This window comes from Phyllobates terribilis, unplaced genomic scaffold, assembly GCF_046119375.1.
Source record: "Phyllobates terribilis strain yellow unplaced genomic scaffold, ASM4611937v1 Scaffold_19__1_contigs__length_20705806, whole genome shotgun sequence".
In the NCBI taxonomy this organism is placed as follows: Eukaryota; Metazoa; Chordata; class Amphibia; order Anura; family Dendrobatidae; genus Phyllobates; species Phyllobates terribilis.
Genome location: NW_027362779.1, coordinates 10894529 through 10904343, shown reverse-complemented (window position 1 = coordinate 10904343; position 9815 = coordinate 10894529). Strand labels below are relative to the sequence as shown.

General features: G+C 47.8%; 1 long non-coding RNA gene across 1 annotated transcript; it reads left to right on the top strand.

The window, feature by feature from the left end:
* Positions 1 to 4995: 4995 nt before the first annotated feature.
* Positions 4996 to 9490, top strand: LOC141176259 (uncharacterized). Its single transcript, XR_012253122.1, has 3 exons — positions 4996 to 5985; positions 6173 to 6238; positions 8459 to 9490. It is a non-coding gene; the product is annotated as an uncharacterized lncRNA (long non-coding RNA).
* Positions 9491 to 9815: the final 325 nt, after the last annotated feature.

Here is a 9815-nt window from a genome sequence, read left to right as displayed (position 1 = left end):
GGGTTATGCTTAGTTAACCAAGGAAGGCCCAACACTATAGGAGCGGGAAGACCCTCCAACACGTAGCAAGACAACAGTTCTTTATGTATCGCCCCCACTTGAAGTTTTACGTCATGCACAGCTTGCAAAAAACTTCCCTGACCGAGAGGCCTGGCATCGATCGAGAATATGGGGATTGGTTTAGCCAACTCACTCAATCGCATACCTTGAACCCGGGCAAACCGAGCATCAACCAGATTAGCCCCGGCCCCACTATCCAGAAGAACAGATATCCTCTCAGTTCTCGTACCCACCACCACCTCCGCCGGTACGAGAAACTGAGACGAACCTAGGGACGAAATACCTATTCCCAGATTGCCGTCCACCACACAACCTGGGATCAACAGTTTTCCGACGACTCTTCACTCTGCAAGGGACGGGATGGACACCCCCCAATAAAATGTCCCTTTCTCCCGCAGAAGAAACACCTTCCTGTCTTATGGCACACCACCGATCCCCTCCCCCGAAAAGATGTCCCTCCTAATTGCATAGGCTCCTCTGGACTGACCAGGGGAACCACCATATGAGGGGACCTTGTAGGAGGTGGAGTCATCACAGGGGGTCGAGTTATCCCGCACCTCTCCCGAAGCCGTCTGTCAACGCGAATAGCCAGGGCCATAGCGGCTTCCAGTGACGCGGGAGAGTCATACTGTGCCAACACATCCTGTAATTTGTCGGATAAACCTTGACAAAACTGGCTCCTAAGAGCCGGGTCATTCCACTGGGTGTCCGTGGCCCACCTACGGAACTCCGAACAGAATTCCTCCGCCGGACGATCTCCCTTCTGGATCCTACGTAACTTAGACTCAGCAAGGGAGATCCGATCTGGGTCATCATATACGAGTCCCAGAGCAGCGAAAAACCTATCCACTGACTGGAGAGCCGGGGAGCCCGGGGGAAGAGAGAACGCCCAAGATTGTGGGTCCCCTTGTAGGAGCGAGATGACAATTCCCACCCTTTGTTCTTCACTCCCCGATGACCGAGGCCGCAGCCGAAAGTACAATTTGCATGCCTCCCGGAAAACAAAAAACTTGTCCCGCCCCCCAGTGAACCTGTCAGGGAGAGCTACTTTAGGTTCTGGTCCGGCTTGCTCCAGAGGATGCAAAACCTTTGACCTAACGTCCGCCAGCTCCATGGACAAACTCTGCAACTGCCGAGCTAGACCGGCTACTGGATCCATGGTAGCTGGAGAAAAACTAAGTGGGTCGGTGAAAATGTCACGCTGTCTCTGTATACTGGAGGTAGGGAGCCTAAGCTGACCCTAAGCTGGGGCCCTGACTAATCCCTCAACCTTGTCTCACCACCAGACAGTTCGACCTGCTGCCGTCTCATCAGCGCTTTTATCTCCTTGTTGAGGACTCTCTGTTGGCTGGAACTAGCATTCACCGCCACCTGTTGTAGAATTACAATTACCTCTGAAAGACAATTTTCAATTACATTAGTACCCACAGTTATTTTAGGGTGACTTTCACGACGGTCAATGTCCACAATAATTACTCCCTGTGCCGGCTGTTCAACTTTACCAATTTTAATGGTCATCTCCTTGAACCCCATCTGCGGCACGGGTAAGCCATTACTGGCGATGATGCTCAAGTTACTGTCTGGATACCGTGTGATATCTGTCACGCTGTCTCTGTATACTGGAGGTAGGGAGCCTAAGCTGACCCTAAGCTGGGGCCCTGACTAATCCCTCAACCTGGAGGTACTGTTAAAGGTACAGAGGTCCAGGCCGCCAGCGTAACCCCTACCTCCTGAGGATCCCTGCACCTAAGTAATCTAGTCCTGAGAAGGACCCCGATCACAACAAAAGAGGACAAGTAATAATATGCCCACACACAGTACTTAGACGAACGAGACAGTACAAGGGAAAAACCAAAACCACCTTGCATACAAAAACTACACAACTACAACAGAGGGAACTCCAACGGGAAAGGAGATAAATGATAAAGCGAGGAAGGGAAAAAACACTCCAAATACACTTATCTCAGAAACTCCAAATACAACGATCCGCTCTGTAAGTCTGTGTGAAATGCTTTCACCGACACTTCCCAAACAGACCAGCAGGCATATGAAGGAGTCTCATTACAGCAACATTGATTGCAGCTGGGCGAGGCTGGACCTCGTCTAGCACAGAGAGAGAGAGAATTAACTCCCTCACTGCCGAAAACACCAAGCACCAAAAAGTCAGCTGTGAGAAGTCAGGCTGTGTAATCGTGACGATCTTCGTGGCGACACACCCGTGACAATATCAGCATCAGTCCAATACTGCTTAAAAAGTACATAAGGGATAGTGGTTACTTGCGACCCAGTATCCAGCAAGGCGCTCATGGGGATACCGTCCAGCACCACGGGTAAAACCGGGCGCCCCCCAACGTACTTATCACGCCAATTATAAGGGCCTGGTGATCTTATGCCTGGGGGTTGGCCCTCTGCCCCAGGTTGGACCCGTTTAAATTACAGTACCTGGAAGTGTGTCCAGGCTGGTTGCATCGACGGCAAATGGGCTGTCCATCCTCTGCGTAGCGGTCTGTGGGCCTCCCTCGGAACGACGGGATCCTCCTCTGTCGACGCCACGGGACATCCTCCGGACTTGAAGCCAGCTCGATGGGTCTTGACGGGTCCACTTGTAACGCCTGGACGGTCCTGGTCAACGCCGCGACGCTCCTGGTCAGCTCCTGGACTTGGTGGTGCAGGTCTTTCGACGGGGCTTGGTTCAGGGCCTGTGCATCAGCCCCCACGGGGTCCATAGAGGAGGGCGCCGCCTCCTGGTGGTAGGTGAGAGCAGGGCGCCAGGGGTTTATAGCGCCACTGGTTGCAGATTCACGGAGCACCCTTATGGCCCTGTCCTTAAATTGGGCAAAGGTCAGGTCGGGGTTCTGAAAGAACATGAGGCGCAGTTGGGCCCTGTGGGCGCTAGACAGCAGACCTTCTATGAATTGTTCTGTTAGCAGCTTATCCGTTTCCTGCACACTGCCAGGGTCAGTTTGTTGAATAGCCCTCAGGGCTTCCTGCAGATTTAGGGCATAGTCTCTGATGCTGTCCTGTGCCCGCTGCTTACATCCATAGAACCTCATTTTAATCTCAGCAGAGGTACGTGTGTCAAAGGTACCCCACAGCCGGGCCAGAATACCCTTCACAGTCCTTTTCTCCTCAGTGGGCCATGATTTTACCTCCCTTTGGGCTGCGCCAGTTAACTGCCCTGTCAGTATGCTGACCTTCTGTTCCTCTGTCAGGGGGTAAACGTGGAACAAACTGTATAGCCTTTCCTTGAAGTCAGTTAGGGCATGGGGCTCCCCTGAGTACTTGGGCAGCCAGGCCGCTCCAGGGATGTAGGGCAGGGAAAATGGCATCACCGCTGCTGCAGCTGCGTTGGTGGTAGTGGGCGCCTCCGTGTCCGACATCTTCCTCCCCCCTAGTTAAGCGTGGCCTACCTTCCGACGATCCTCTTCTGTAGGCCGCGGCTCCGCTGCTGCTGCTATGGACGAGGACCTGGCGTCGCGTCCTGATGACGTCAGCGTCACTCTCTCTCCCTTCCAGGACCTTGTGCAGCGTCGGTGCGGTGGGCGGAGCTTCGGATCTCGCGCGGTTTTGACGTCCACGCCCCTCTTCTTCCCGCGCGGCGTCCTGAAGATGGCGTCCGATGGCGGGAAACAGCTGCGGATGGCGGGAAGACGGCAGAAGACGGCGGGAAACGGTCCAAGATGGCGTCTGATGGCGGGAATCGGCTCCGGATGGCGGGAAACGACTCCGGACGGCGGGAAACTTCGCCACAGGTAAGTTACAAAAGTCTTTTTCAGGCACGCAGTACCCGGTGGTTGTGGACACGAAATCCTGCCGACTACGCCAAAGCTGACTCGCCCCCTGGGCCGTGGGGCACTCGGATCCGGGCAGTGGGGGACCGATGGGAGTAGTAGTGGCAACCAGGTTCCGTGGCTCAGGGTGGTCAGGCCAGTGGTAGTCCATTATGTGCTGATATTTATGTCCGACTACGCCACCCGTGGATTGCGGTTATTAGGAACCGCCGCTGCATGCAGACCGCTGGGGCTGATGAGGTGTGCAGCTAGGGTAGTGTGACTCCCCACGGGAAGAGTGCGGCCCCAGGGCAGTATAATGGATGTTGGGAGTGATGGTGGTGAGAGTCCCAGTACCGGTAGTGCTGGAGGCGCGAAGGAGCACACAGACAATAGGTTGCAGTCCAGGGTCTTTACTGAAACAGGTAAACTGACCCATAAACAGTCCCAGCTAGGAGGGGACCTGGATGTCTGAGAGCAACGGGGAAATTGGCCCTGGTCAGGGTGAGGGTGTAGGCCTACCGTGCTTTCTGCGCTCCTTCTGGCTATCTCCTCGTTATAGGGTAACAGCCCACGTTTCCGAGCTTTCTGTGTATTCTCGCCTGTATGGCCTGCGACGTGGGTTCCTTTCTGCTCCCAGCCTTGTACGGCTTTACTGGTCCCTTCGGTTGTGGCAGGGCCTCCAGGCTTCTTAGGCCAAGGAATAAACACGCCCCCTGACGAAGGGAACAGCCGATACGCGCGTAGGGGCGTCTCTCTCGACATGTGCCTCCCCATTATGGACCCCTAACAGTGCTATTGCCCCCTGGTGATTACATTTGGACACTGGAGAGCTGCGGTAAGCATACAATGGGGACATTTATGTTCCCTCTATTCATCTAGTGCACCGCATATGACAATAATAGTAGATAATAGGAGGGTGATATGGTAAATGACTTCTACTGGTTTCCACTATACAGCAGTGAGGGTAATCAGCATATATAGTATCCATTTTAATGCTTATGTGTGTTATATATATATAGCAGATATGATATAATAAAACTAAATACATAGGATCTGGGTCTGCCATGGATTACCTATATTATGGGTCCCTGTGTGGAGTCACATGTAGAGAGGGCTGTTATTGATTTTATTTTCCTTTTTTATAATATTGTACTGACCTTTGTATATGTCTGATCTTTGTATCATAATAAATATTGACCATTTTTTGCTATAGAAGTGTTGATTCGGTCTTCGCTTTTTTCTCTGGTAGTTCTATATTTGGCGATGGAGTCGCATTTAGTCCATATAGGGTAGTAATTAATAAAAGGTACATATCATACCTATATCTACACACATGGTGTGATTTATACTACCCATTTATGATTGGTGTTCTTTATAGTCTTATTACTGTGTTTTGCACAGGTATTTTCCTTTCTAATAACATGGACTACAAGGCTAAGGAAAATCCTGGTTGTCACAAATTGATCAGACATTCGGAGGTTCAGTGGTTGATGGGCCAGTAGCAGTTGAACAGGGATGGGATGAGAAATCCACGTTTATACAGAAATTATTAATAAAAAGAACGAAACTTTGGTGGAATAAGGCGTTTTTGGGAAAATATATTACCCGCCAAATGATCCCACGAGGACTGAGAATTCGCATTACCCCTACATTCCCAGTAGAAGATGCAACATTTATGTCCAAATGGGAGGAGTCTTGCACAAATTGCTCATTGTTGTTGATGCAACTATTGGTGGATTTGAATTCACAATCTATTATGGACCTGGATAATCAAATAGATGTCGCACAGACAGAGTTGAGATCCAATTGTCCAACGGAGAAACTCTCTAACTATAATATACATATTGATAAAATTTTGGATTCCACAGTCAAGAGGATCCAGGAGGTACAGGTGTCTAAATTCAATAGAGACATGAGAGACTACCATCAGAAGAGAGTATATATATGGCGCAGACCAGGAGGTCAGGGCCCCAATTTTTCACGCAAACTTTCGAATTCATCGGCTACATCACTTAGTGATCACTCGGAGGCATCCTCTTCATCCATAGTTACAAGATCCGGTACCTCTAATAAAAGAATGAGGGAACATAACTTCCATCCCTACAAACGACAGGAATATACATCACCGGATCATAAGAGGAATGACTCTAAGGTAATTAATCTGAGTAACTATATTCTTACTGAGTCAGATGTGGCCCTTCTTAGTAAGGGACTATCTTTTGCCCCGAGTGCCCAATTTGATGCATTTACAGCTATTAAAGATTTACATATATTTGCACGGGCCCTGATCTTCAAAAGACACTTCTTTGATGGTGGTCTCCATGATCTCTTTCCCACAGAGGAAGAACAAGCTGCGGTGAGGATACTGGAGGATTTGGCCATTGAACATAATACCCCCCTAGGAGGTAAGATTCCTAAATCTATTAGACCAAAATCTAAGAAGTTTCCACCACTAACGTCATGTTCCAATGTGGATTTATTTGTTAAGATTGTCGCTGATGAGCTAATGGCGATTCCGCGTCATATCTCACGTGATAACATGTCTAAGGAGGAACGTGATAGGCTAATGTTCCTTCAGAATTTACCAGGTGTCCTTATCAAACCTGCGGATAAAGGGGGGAATATTGTGGTGTGGCCCAAACCTATGTATGAGAGGGAAGCATATCGACAGTTAAATAACAAAATTTGCTATAGGAAATTGACATTCAATCCCCTCACTACGTATATGGCAGAATTGGAGGTGATTATCAACAGAGCTGTTGCAGAGAATATCATTACGAGAGAATTAGCTTCAGCTCTGTTGGTAGTTGAACCTACAATTCCCACCCTGTATCTTCTCCCCAAGATCCATAAAAATGCCGAGATTCCCCCTGGACGCCCCATTATTTCGGGTAGGGGGAATTTCTTGGAACATGTCAATAGGTGGATTGACTCCCATCTGCAGCCACTGGTGGAATGCCTACCTTCTTTTCTGAGAGATACTGGCGAGTTACTTAGGAAGGTGGATGGACTATATGTTGAGGATGATACCACCCTGGTGACTGCCGATGTGGAGTCACTCTATACTAATATTAGACATGCGGATGGTATTTCCGCGGCTAAGTTCTTCTTGGGCACCTCATCTGTACCTTATGCCTTAAGATCCTTGATCTTGGAACTGTTGGAGTTCTCTTTGCATCATAATTTCTTTACATTTAAGGGGTCTTTTTTCCTGCAGACCCAGGGGACAGCAATGGGTGCGGCTTTTGCGCCGTCCTACGCCAATCTGTTCCTGGGTCTGTGGGAAAGAGACCTCTGCCTGACAGATCGTGAGGAGTCAATGGGTCGTGTCCTCTTTTGGGCACGCTACATTGATGACATCCTCATGATCTGGCAGGGTTCAACACTAAAATTAAAAGAATTCATGGACCAATTAAATGGGAACGTATGGAATATACATCTTACATATCAGTCCAATGAACAACAAGTTGAATTTCTGGATGTGTCACTGATAAGGGATGACACCAACTGTCTACAGACGACGCTATTTCGGAAACCTACATCTACCAATATGTTGCTACATGCAACATCATCCCACCCTAAACATATGATTAGATCGGTGCCGGTGGGACAGTTCCTCAGGGTTCGGAGGATCTGCTCCACCGACACCGAATTCGAACGACAGGCCTCTGAACTCAGAGATAGATTCCTCGAGAGAGGATATAGCCGTCGTATGATCAAGAGGGCATATAACAGAGCGAAATTCTCGTCCAGACATGACCTTATCTATGGAAAGAGAAGTGATGAGGGGGCTAAAGAAAATGAAAAAGTGAGATTCATCACCAATTATCATTCTCAATTTTCTAAGATGAGACAGATACTGTCTAGATCTTGGCACATTCTGAGAGCTGACAGTGTCATCTCCAAGTTTATTCCAGAGAGGCCACTGATCACAATTAGACAGTCAAGAAATTTGCGGGACCATCTAGTTCACTCACACTATGAGGGGTCGGAAGTGGCTTCATTTTTGGACACTCAGAGGAGGAGGAGTGGATGCACTCCTTGTGGCCGATGCGTCACATGCCCAAATGTGGAACGTTGTGATACGTTCTTTGGTTCGGATAGATCTAAAATATATAAGATCAAGAAATTTATCACCTGCACCACCAAACATGTCATATACTTTGCTACATGCCCATGTGGGCTTATATACATAGGTATGACTACTCGTCAATTCAAAGTGCGAGTCCGTGAACACGTTTTGGGCATTATTGCGGCGGCCGGCCACGTGGATGCATCCACTCTCAAAACCCTTCCCCGCCATTTCAAGACCCACCATAATTGTGACTCATCAGCACTCCAGATTAGGGGTATCGATTGTATAACACCTAACATTCGTGGTGGGAGGATTGGCCAAAAATTGGCGCAAACAGAATCTCGTTGGATTTGGACCCTTGGTACACTACAACCGAAGGGTCTTAATGAGAGCATTAGTTATTCCCCCTTTCTCTAAAACCCATACCATATATTAAAATCATAATAGTAATATCTCAATGCGAGTGGCCCTTTACAACCTAGGTTCAATTTTATTCTGTATATGTTTATTAAGTGTATATATTGATTTTATCTCTTTTTGCATCTATCAGGATTTCTCTATGCATCCATGATCGTCTTTCTTTCTGTCGACAGCAGGGTGATTGTTACTGGTGGGTGAGGATGGCTTAGATGTGATGTCGCATTGGATCCTGACATAACGACGAGGGAACGCCGACTACAAGTCGATGCGAGAGACATTAAAACATTATAGCTAAAAGGACTGTATGCATATATTGAGGTCCTACTAGTGTAGTTTCGGGGATTCTATTTGTCTACATTATGTCACTATAGATTTGTTATAATGTGTATTCGTCTTCGCCTCTATATTGACTTTTATATGATGGTTTTGATATATGTTGCGTGGGACTCATGTATGCTGGTGTAATATATGGCGTGCATAGGTTGGTGGGTGAACTATATGGATATATATCTATTTATGTTCAGTATATATATTTCAATGATATGTAATATGTGTACTATGTGCATTACTTCTATCCTTGGGGAGGGTACTGAGGGTGACTCTGATTGTGGATATCATGTTTATATGTATGTGTGTATCAGGTAGACATCGTGTTAGATATGGAATATGTCCCGATCAATTGGTTTCCCCTTGGTGCGACCCTAAAATATACATACAGGTAGTGGATATTTCGTGGTATGCATACATGGATATAGTATATGATATATGGGTAATTGGCCCTAATCAACTAGCTTTTTTGTGGATTATCAATGATATACATGTGGAGGGTGGATATAATGTGTATATATATATATATTCATTGTAGGTGTACCATGAGGACGATATGCCTAATATCATGATACACTGGATATGAGATATGGAAGGTGTGCATCTCATCCATATATTTTCTCTCTTTATAGATGTATATATGATATTTCCCTACTATACATGCTGCCTATGGTGGTTTTCTACCTAGAATCTGTCATCCTCACATGTGGCACATTCCCCCTTCCCCCTCCTTTCCTCCCCTGCCTTCCGTATCTTCTATTCTCTCCCCCTCTCTTTCCCCTGTTGTCCCGTTATATGTTGTGTCTCTGTATTGTTACATGTTTTCCTATTGTCCACAGTTTATATATGTTACTTTACTATGAGATAACAACTACAATGTGCATCTGCATAGAGGGAAAATGTGTGCTGCGTACATACAGGTGGGCGGGGGTGCTGGTCGGCCTCTGTTTCTGTGGTGATATTGATGTTGTGCCTCAGCTCCGCCCACCCATGGTCATGTGATGCGGAGTCCTGTTGGCGTCCTCATCCCTATGACGATGCACGCATCATGTCCTGTCTCACGGTGTTGTGACTTAGCTCCGCCCACCCGTGGTCATGTGATGCGGACTTAGCTCCGCCCACCCGTGGTCATGTGATGCGGACTTAGCTCCGCCCACCCG